The sequence below is a fragment of the Nannospalax galili genome, unplaced genomic scaffold (genome assembly GCF_000622305.1).
Source record: "Nannospalax galili isolate Female #2095 unplaced genomic scaffold, S.galili_v1.0 scaffold63, whole genome shotgun sequence".
Taxonomy (NCBI): Eukaryota; Metazoa; Chordata; class Mammalia; order Rodentia; family Spalacidae; genus Nannospalax; species Nannospalax galili.
Genome location: NW_008355272.1, coordinates 7,909,520 through 7,919,890, shown reverse-complemented (window position 1 = coordinate 7,919,890; position 10,371 = coordinate 7,909,520). Strand labels below are relative to the sequence as shown.

Sequence of the window (10,371 nt, the reverse complement as noted above, 5' to 3'; positions counted from 1 at the left end):
TACAAGGTTCCTTCCTACTTCCTAGATTTTAAGTTAGGATGAGTCTCCATTGAATAAATGGTTCTAAGTTTACAAAAATTCTGATAATAATTTATTATTATTATTATTATTATTATTAATTATTCTGTCCTGAGGAACAAACCCAGGGCTGTAGGTATGGTAGCAGGTACTCTTAACACTGAGCTATAGCTCCAACCATCAACCTTATTTATTTAAAGGGTCTTTAGAAAAATGGGCATTATTTTTTAAAGGACATTAAGTAGAAAGAAATTTTAAGGCATTCTGACTGCCTGTGAAGTTTTTGCTCATTGGTCCTCCTAGTTTATAATTATTTCCTGTCTTCTAAACCCTCAGATCTGAAGAAGGGAACAGACACATTTACTACTGATCTGAATTAGGAGAAAAGACAAGAAGAAGATCACGTCATTCCAACTTTGCTAATGGAAACTTCATTTTGAGAACATGGTGAATCAGGTAAAAAGAGTACTTCTCCTTCCTCTTTTAGTGTATTTTTAAATGTCAACTTGACTGAACACGAAGAATGATGTTCAGAATTGGGTTGCTACCTTTCCCATATATAGTGTAATATATTATGACATTATTTCATTACAACTATTTTATTACATATTCTAGAGATAGAAAACAATGTATATACGTACAATATGTAAGTATAAAAATTGCTTGTTTGGGGCTGAGGAGGCGGCTCATTGGGTAAAGTGCTTGCTGTGAGAACATGAGGACCTGAGATTGGATTCCCCCAAACCCATATAAAACTGGTTACAGGGCTGGAGAGATGACTCAGTGGTAAATAGCACCTAGAACTCCTGTGGAGGACCCTCATTTGGTCCCCAGCATCCACATCAGGTGACTCACACCTGCCCGTAATTTCAGCTTCAAAAGATCTGATGCCTCTGGCTTCAGCAGGCACCTGTGCTCATGTGTACATACCACCTATCCCGCATATACACATGATCAATAATCAACTTAAAAAATTAAAAATAAACTTTCCAGGTGTGGTGGTGCATGCCTTTAATCCCAGCACTCGGGAGGCAGAGGCAGAGGCAGGCGCATCTCTCTGAGTTTAAGGCCAGCCTGGTCTACATAGTGAGTTCCAGGACAGCTGGGTCTACAGGGAGACCCTGTCTCAAAAAGACCAAAAAATAAAAATAAACTAATCACGGTAGCGCATCTATAAGCCTAGGACTCCTCTGATAAGATGGAGGCTGAGGCAGGAGAATTTTTATAAGCTCACGGGCAGCTAGTCCGGCATATGCAGAGGTGAACAAGAAAGTAGATGGCAAAGACGTACACCCAAGGTTGTTCCTCTGACCTCCGCACATGTGCCTGGGAATGTGCACATCCATACACATCCCATTCATATGTGTACAACTGGACACACAATATAAAATATGCTTATCTTAAGAAATCATAATGTTTTATTGACTGATTGATTTAACAATCTTGGGGATCAAACACAGGTCCATGCACATGTTATACCCCCAGTCTCAATACACCAATGCTAAGAGTATTTCTCATCAATGAATGTTGTCAGTATGCAAGATTCTCAAATGTTGCGCTTTTAGGCATCTTGAGGTTTGCTAATGAGGAGGTAGAGTTGGTTACTTTAATGAAGACCCTTTATACCTTATTGCTTCAATGAATTGACTAAACCTATATTAAGGTTTAGTGAACCAGCCCTTTTGATAAACTAGAGACACAGGAACGAAGACACGAACGCTGCCTTTAAAGAACTCTCAAGTAGAGATAGGAAGAGGAATCTCCAATTAAAACACAGAGTGCTACATGCTATAGTACAAAGGCATAGTACAAGGCATAGTACAAAGGCAAGTGCCTGCAGGTGCCTGTTGCCGTACCAGACATTAGGGATAGAATTATGAATGAAATACATGCTTTTAAAATATTTTATTATTTTTATGTGTATGCATGTATTGCCTGCATGTAGGTAAGTGCACCCATGTTGTGCAATGCTCGCAGAGGTCAGAAGAGGCTTTTGGATCCCCTGAAACTGAAGTTAAGGACAGTTATTATCTGCCATGTGGGTGCTGGGATTCAAACCCGGGTCTTCTGCAAGAACAGTGTTCCTAACCGCTGAGCCATCCCTCCAGCCCTGAAATACATGCTTTTTTCTTTTTCTTTTTTTCCTGTGGATTCACTGCCAAGTTCAGGGCACAAGACTATTAACAAGCAAAGTGAACCACACACTCTAATGGGAGGCTGTGGTTCTGACCCTGTGGCTCCTAGTCAGATCAAAGAGTACAGGAAAGTGACTGAGGACGGTGTCATGTGCTCAGTACCAGCACATGTCAAGATGCAGAGAATGAATGCTTATGGAATCTTAGGCTCAAGCTCCTGCTCCCTTTCCTAAGACCCTCTATAGCATGTTTGAGCATCTGCATCTTATCAGATGGCTTGCTGTCACAAGAGTAGTTGTTATTTCTTAAAACTGACTAAACAGCTCCTTGATTTCATACCTAATATCAAATCTTTCCATTATGTGCTAACAAGTATGATGCTGGGCTCACACAGGCCATGGTGGGAGACAAACCTGCTTTCCAGCAATGTCCTTGCCTCAGGCTCATCATAGTCCTCTCTATTACCAAGTCCTGGTAGGTCTGGTCATACCGGCCTTTTTAACGCTACTTTAGCTTGCTAGGCTGTTACCTACTCCTGGCCCTTTACATATACTGTTCCCAGAAATGCTGCTCCCTTTTCACACCTTCACGTGTCATCTCATTCTTCAGATCTCTTGCAAAGATTTTTCTACATGGAAGCACTTTACATCAGTTTTCTACCATGAGTCATGCTATATTCTTACTGTAATATGTACACATATTATAGCAAAAGATTCTGTACTGACTTGTATGATTATAGAATTTTGTTTCCTCCATTAAACTATAAGTTCCATAGGTGGGGATGATGTCTACTTTCCATTATTTTTTCAAGCTTCAGCCAGTATTTGTTGAATGAGTTACTGAATGAATAAATGAAGAAAGTAATGACACATGCCTTATTTTTACTGTAAGTTTAAGTATGGCTCCATCAGAATCTTGGGAGAATTTGTATACTATCTTGAGCTCATTTGTTTTGGATTCATCTTGGGGCTTTTCTCTTGCATGCTCAGGCAGCTATAGCTTTTCTTAGGAATTCATGGTTGCATTGATTTTGCTTACTCTGGTGGCTTCTGCTTTGAATGTCTTATCTGATACAGTTGTCATCATCTCAAGGTCCTTCCAACAGGGAACCAACCACGTGTTGAATACCTAATCTGGTTGGAGCTGTGGCCATTCTTTTGCCAAGAATAGTTGACAAATGCTTTAAGAGTTCTGAGCATGGTTGCCTGACACACTGGAAGCCCTGGACATGAATGGGCCCTCAGCAGAAAGGTTCAGCATACCCTGGGAAGAATGTGTGTGTGTGTGTGTGTGTGTTGGGTTTCAGATACAAATCCTATTTTCATTGACTTCAGGAAAAGAAAGGTTATTGCTGAAATGAAGGAGGCTCATTTGTGGAGAAAAAATCAAAGACGTATTTGGGACAAGGATCAGGGGACCTATCTAAAGACAAGTAATCTTTGAGCTGATGACATTGATGACCAGAGTTGAAACACTTAGATTGGAGATAGGGGATATGAGCCAAGTGTAGGGCTAAGGAATTGGCATGTGCAAAGACTGGTAGAGAGAGAGAGAGATTTGGTGAAAGTACTCAGTCAAGTCTCTGCACAGATGTACTCATGTTTCTTGGAACATCCTTTTCCTGAACTGTGAAAAAATAGCCATCCCCTTGACCCTACAATTTGAATTGTCTAGGTAATTGCTTCAATTCTGTAGCAGAGGAAAAACCATTCTAAGTGACTATTTAGAATGTGCTGCGAATCATCTATCTTAAATATTAGTAGATAGGCAACAACGATATAATGTGAAGTGTATGACTTTCCAGATTTTCATCAAGGTGTGCGTGCATGCATGTGTGTGTGTGTGTGTGTGTGTGTGTGTGTGTGTGTGTGTGCATGCACGCACGCAGTGTAGGTGTCTCAGTCTCATTTGTTCATCTTGCCCAGGTAGAAATGATGATCAGTATATCTGTTAGCATTGAGAGCTGTAAGGCTCTACAGAGCTGCTGCAGCCTGGGAGGGCCTGGCTAAGGAAGGGCAGGAGAACATGCTAGAGGCAGCTAAGATTCCGAAGCTAACACCCAAGATGTGGCTTGCCTTCCCATTTACTAACGTGCAAATCATATCACCTTGCTGAGCTGCGGTTTTCTACTTTTTAACCTTTGGGGTGATGGTAAAATCTCTAGCCAAGCCCAATGATGCAGATTTATATTCCCAGCCACTCAGGAAGCTGAGGCAGGAGGATCAGGAGTTTGAGGCCAGCTTATGTCTGGCAAACCAGGTCTATGGAGAAAGATTCTGTCTAAAAGGGCTTATAAAAAATTTAAAAAAACCCAAACAAATAATTACTCTCAGACTATAGCAATATAATAATGTACTGAGGTCCATTTGTCATAAAAATGATTTTTTAGAAGCTCAAATAAGATTTGTGTTGAAAAGACAAGGATTAGTTTTTCTGAGGCAACACCAGTCTAGTAATTAACCCAAACTGGGTCATTGCTGACTGACAGAGATCTGAAATGTAGATTTGGAATACTGACTTACCATAAACCAAAAATTTTTGAGATTTAGACAGTCTTTGAGTTTCTTTTGTCCTTCTAGTTCTTAGTTTCTTTTTTTCCTTCTTGCTATCTTATTCTTTGGGACGTGTTTTTTCTTCTTCTTCTTAATCTTTCTAATCTTCTCTCAGAATGAAAAGAAACCAAATATGTAAGAATTACATATGAAGATCCCAATGGCCTAAGTAATACTCTAACTACAATGGACTGATTCATTGACTGCCCCATTGAAATTTCTCCCAGATGTCAAGTGTAGAAAGCTGAACAATGTTTTCATGCTATGAGAAGCTTGGAGACCAAAGTTTTGGATCTTGAAAAAGACAAATCTTATTTTGAGTTGGAAGAAGCATAATCCACTAATAACCATTGCTTAGAAAGAGCTACATTCAGCCAGGAGTAGAGACTGTGGATGTTGACTCAGCTAATTGGGGAGATAAAGGTCACAATGTGGTCAGCTGGTGTCTTGCTGGGCAGTCATCTTATGATACCTGGTCCCTTCATTGGTCTGAGTGCTGACTCATGTACTCTGGTCCATACCCACCCACAGAAGCCTTAGTGACCAGGTGCCTCTTCCATATCAGAATTCTGCTCTCTGTACTGCCTGGGAAATTTATTTCCCTATCTTTAATGGCATGATGCTTAGTTTTAAATGCTAGCTTGCCACAATTTGGAATCACCTGAGAAGGGAGCCTGAGTTGAAGGATTATCTAGGACAGGTTGGCCTATGGACATGTCTGTGAGGGACTGTTTTGATTGTTGATTGCTGTAGGAAGACTCAGTCTATGGTGGGTGGCACCATTCCCTTGTCAGAAGCTCCTGTACTCTATGGGCCAGGAGAAAGCTTAATGAGAGCAAGCAATCAGGCAGCCAAGGTGCAATCGCTTCTCTCTGCTCTTGACTGTGGCTGTTATGTGATTGGCTGCTTTGAGTATCTGCCTTGATTTCCCTTCAGTGATGGACCATAACCTAGAATTTTAAGCGCATAAACCCTTCCTTCCCATTACTTTCTGTCAGGGTATTTTTCACAGCAATAGAAATGAAGCTAGAACAAGTAGAGTCCTTTGAGAAGAGGTTAACCCACAGTCGGGGGTTGCTCAACTCAGAAAGCTCACACTGCATCTTTAAGAAATAGTTTACTTGTGAATCAGTGAATGTACTAGACAAAGCAGCCATTACTTATGCATTCCTGCGTACCCTGCAAGGTGAAAATAATAGAATAAACATCATATACTTCATTATGATATCGGTTTACACTTCCAGGGTATACAAAAAGAGGCCATTTCATCAAGCTAATTGCCTGAAAGTAAAAGAGAGAGAACTTTAGCTATTAGTCTATTATGGGGCTTTTTTCTTAATCACAAATAGGGGCCGTGTGTCCCTGGGGGGATGTGTATTCTAATTTACAATTGAACTACAGATCAGAGCAATCAATCTTGGGCAGCACTTTTACAGCGTAATTGCTGCAACATAACAAATAAAAAAAAAAAAAAAAAAAAGCCAAAGAAAGAAAAGAAGAAGGAGAAGAAGGCCTAAGCTCAGCTTCGGCTTGAGGTAGAGATATTTCCAGGCCCTGGTTCAGGGTGGGAGGGAGAGAAGAACCGCCATGTCCATGAATATGCAATGAGGGCTCATTAGCGGCCTAGTGTTGCCATGACGAATGGCATTATCCCCGGCCTGGTGCTGCCTAAACATGAATTTTATAACGACCCATTTATCATGACTTGTCATGGGCTTCTGTGCACGTTCTTCCAGCTCACACACCTTTCCCTGTTACCGCGCTGTAGATCTTTCCTTTTATTATTATTGTTTCCTTTTGTATTGATTTCTGGCGCTTTGAAGCAAGTGTTCAAATATAGCAACATGCTGATGAGTGATTTGTGGCTTCAAAGTTACTTGATGATTCTTCCATCTTCACTATAGAAGAAAAGTTGGGCTGAACTTTGAAAGAAATTGCCCAGTGTGTGAGTTTTTTTTTTTTTTAATAGCATTCTCACACGACAGACTTTTCTTTCATAATTAAAAATGAACTAAGTTTTTTGTTTATTTCTTTTTCTGCACTTCACAAATCATTTATATCTTAAAGGTATGACTCAAGAGTTTTGTTGTCTTTTCCCAAAATCTTGGAGTCATGACAAGAATGTTTAAGGCGCACATGTTTGAAAGAGTTTTTATTGGTTAGCATTTCACAAGTGGCTAATCTTACTTCTCAGTCAGGGTCACTCTTCTATTGTGGAGAGAAAGGCTGGCCAAAAGCTTGATCATTGATGACAACTTATTAATAACAAAATAAAAAGGTAAAAGCAATCTACCATGACAAACAAGAGATCAGTTAGCTCTTGCACAGCTACACAATTGCTGTATACAAAGGCATTAGTTTATGCCTCAGGAGGAAGCTCAGGAGGGAGGAAAGTGTGTGAAGCTGTCAAAGTTAAGTTCACCAGTTAGTTCATCAGTTGGCCAAGAAAGGGTCCTTGACTGGCAAAGTGCCATGCTGTCATCAGAGGCACAGTGGGCCTTACAATCAGTCTGTTTAGTTACCAACAGAAGAGAAGCTCTAGAGATAGCTCCCAGAGTCAACCAAGCAAAGGACAGAGGCACAGGCCAGCTCAAACCTGCCATTGTTTTGCCCAGACTGTGACTGTGGTCATTCTCTATAATTTACTCACAGTAAATAGTTACGTAGTTTCTTTCAGTGTGACTTTCTCTCCTGTGCTGCCTCAGAATCCATATTTATAGCAAATGGCTTTTTACATAGTGTTAGTATTTATGTAATTATGTAATACTGATGATAAACCATTATACTGATGATAATTTTATATCAGTAAAGCATCTTGTCCATTCAAAGTTCTTTTATCAGATCCTCAGGTTAGTTCGAAGCAGGGTTATTATTTCCTTCTTTTTTTGGGTGGGATAGGGTGCTGGGAATCGAATCCTGGGTCTCAAGTGTAGATGCCTTACCACTCAGCTTCATCTTCAGCTCTGCTTCCAGTTCAAGGAAGGAAGCATCCGGGCTCGGAGGTAAAGTGACTGGCTCAAGGTCACACAGAAAATGGATGTTCTGTGGTTCATCATCACCGAATCTGTAGATTCTTAGGTACGTATTTTAATGTGGCCGAAGTCACAGAGCACAAATCATTAAAGTGTCATGAACAACAGTGCCTCATTATCTATATCTATAAGACACTGCTTCCAGCACCCTCTCCACAGATATCAAAATTTGTGGATGCTCAAATCCCTTTGTATAAAAGTCTATTATTTGCATCTAACCTGCGTGTATCCTCCTGTACACATTACATCATCTCTAGCCATCTTATCATACCTAATACAATTCAAACACTAGGTAAATAGTTGTTATACTACATAGTTTAGGGAAAATGACAAGAAGAACTATCTGTTACACATCCAGTATAGACACCAGATATTTTTCAGACATTTTTCTATCCATAGTTAGCAGAATCTGCAAATTCAGAGCCCACAGATAGCAAGGGCTAACTGGAAAATAGCTGGGATATAATGACTAGTGAGTAAGTTGGGAAAGGGGCCCATTGAAAGATGGTCCCCATTTATACCTGAGAGCGTGTGATTCTCTGAAGTTACTTACAAGAGTTGAAATTAGCCCATGCACTTCAATTAAAATTAAATTATCATTCCAGTCATGAAAGTTGAATTCTCTTTTATCTTTTTAAAAATGCAGCTATAAAAAATATTGTCAGTACAAAGACTGGTGACATTCTGGTTGGTCCCTTCATGATGGAAGTCTACTGGAGGTTCCGTTTTTGTTTACAAAGAAGATATTCTTGGACTGAGGTGATGGTTTAGTGAATGGAGTGCTTCTCATGCAAGTGTGAGGATATAAATGGGATTCCCAGAACGTATGTAAAGCTGGACCTGGTAGTATGGCTGCAGTCCTGGTGCTTCTCCTGTGTGATGGGAGGCTGAAACGAGCAATCTCCAGAAGCCAGCAGGCCAGCTAGCCTGAGTCTGCAGAGGTGAACAATGAGAGACCCTGTTTCAAGCAGGTGGAGAGGACCTTCTCCTGAGGTTGTCCTCTGACCTCCACACACGTTCTGCAGCATATACATGTCCATTCTCACACTCGTGAACATGTATACACATGTACATACATGTCATGCACAGGCACAAAGATTTAAAAATATCCTTGGGTTTTCTTCATCAATGAATTCCATTGAATTTCTAGTTAATTTTGTAGAGAAGGAATTCAAATATTGGCAAATGATATTTTTAAAAACCTGGGTTGTGACTGAATAGATTAAGACTGTGTCTGTATGATATCAAACATCTGTACAAAAAAGAAAAAATAGTAAAATCCTGATGTTTTGTTTACTTGACATTCCACATCTGGATCGTACAAACATCTGACTTTAGCTTTCTTTCACTTAGGTTTCATTGGGGTGTCCGGTATTGTGAACCAAAGGGTAAAAAAGCAGGCTCCCCATCATTGTTATTGAATTGGATACAATTATCAAATGCAGTTAATCCCCAAACGCTAATGAATCTATTCAACATAACATACAATGAATAAAATCTTCTACCAGGTAAATAAACACAGGTAGGTATAATCAAGCAACTAACAAATAAAACCTGGCTTAAAACATTTAAATTTTGCTCAGAGTTTACTGATACCAATTTCCATGAGCAAAAATCTCTTAAGTTCTCAGACAACCTTTGTTTTTTCCTCCCAGGGAATGCTTCTTTTCTCTGAGTATTATGAGGTTCTGTTAATTTACAATGTGTTTTGACAAAAGTAAAATTTAGTAAACACTTAGTAACATACGAACTACATCTAGCAATAGACATTTCCTTTGCCAAATGAGTTATCTGAGCTGATAAAATCAGGGTAAACCCACTCTCGGAGCTGCCTTCTGACATGCCCGAGGCTGAACCCGGAAGAGGAATCAACTCAAATTGAACTTCAAAGAGTCCAAGGCGATGAACAGCACCTTCTGTGACCGCAGGTAGTTTTCTCTGTGTGTATGTGTGTGCACTCATGCGATCTCATCTAAAAGAAGTTATCATAATTATTGGGCATTTCCTCTGCAGCTTATTCTCAATTCAATCAGTTACAATGAAAATAGTCTGCTTGCTTTTTATAGTCTCAACTTTTCAAAATGATTAGTGCTTCCTCGAGATAGTCCATTAATTGGACGCACGACCCAGATGAAAAGGCTGAAGCCCAAGAGTATATGAAAAAACATAAGGTTGTTGCAATTTAAGTGCCTTCAAAAGATCTAATTTGATTTTTTAAAAGCGATCTTGCAGATGTGAAAATTAAAGGCACGCAGAAACAAGATCTGGTTTAATGATGGTGTAGGTTAAGAAGTGTTTAGAGGTTTTAGGAGCCTTGCACAGAATTCTCTTTATTTAGCTGTTAGTTTTGAAAGATTGGGCCCACAACCCAAGAGAATTTTATGCTGAATTTTATGGGCTGCTATTTCCTTGATCAAATCGCCCCATTCTTCCCCAAACAAGTTGCTGTTTCTATTTGCAGATTTTCAGTCCTAGTACCCATCAGTCAGATTTCAGATTTTAATAAAGTCAGTCTTTCCACTTTAAAAAAAAATCATTTCATTATCAAGCCTGTTCCCTCCCTCCCAGCAAATGGTACACTTATTCCCACTTTAAAAAAAAATGAAAAAGAAAGAAGAAAACCTTGCCAGTTCT

At 39.7% G+C, this 10,371-nt stretch overlaps 1 long non-coding RNA gene across 1 annotated transcript in view; it reads left to right on the top strand.

The window, feature by feature from the left end:
- The window catches only part of LOC103749462, a 203,102-nt gene that overhangs the window by 52,915 nt on the left and 139,816 nt on the right, over positions 1–10,371 (top strand). The window contains exon 10 of the long non-coding RNA XR_607944.3: positions 355–474. This is a non-coding gene — a long non-coding RNA (uncharacterized LOC103749462). The remainder of the gene's footprint in view (positions 1–354; positions 475–10,371) is intronic.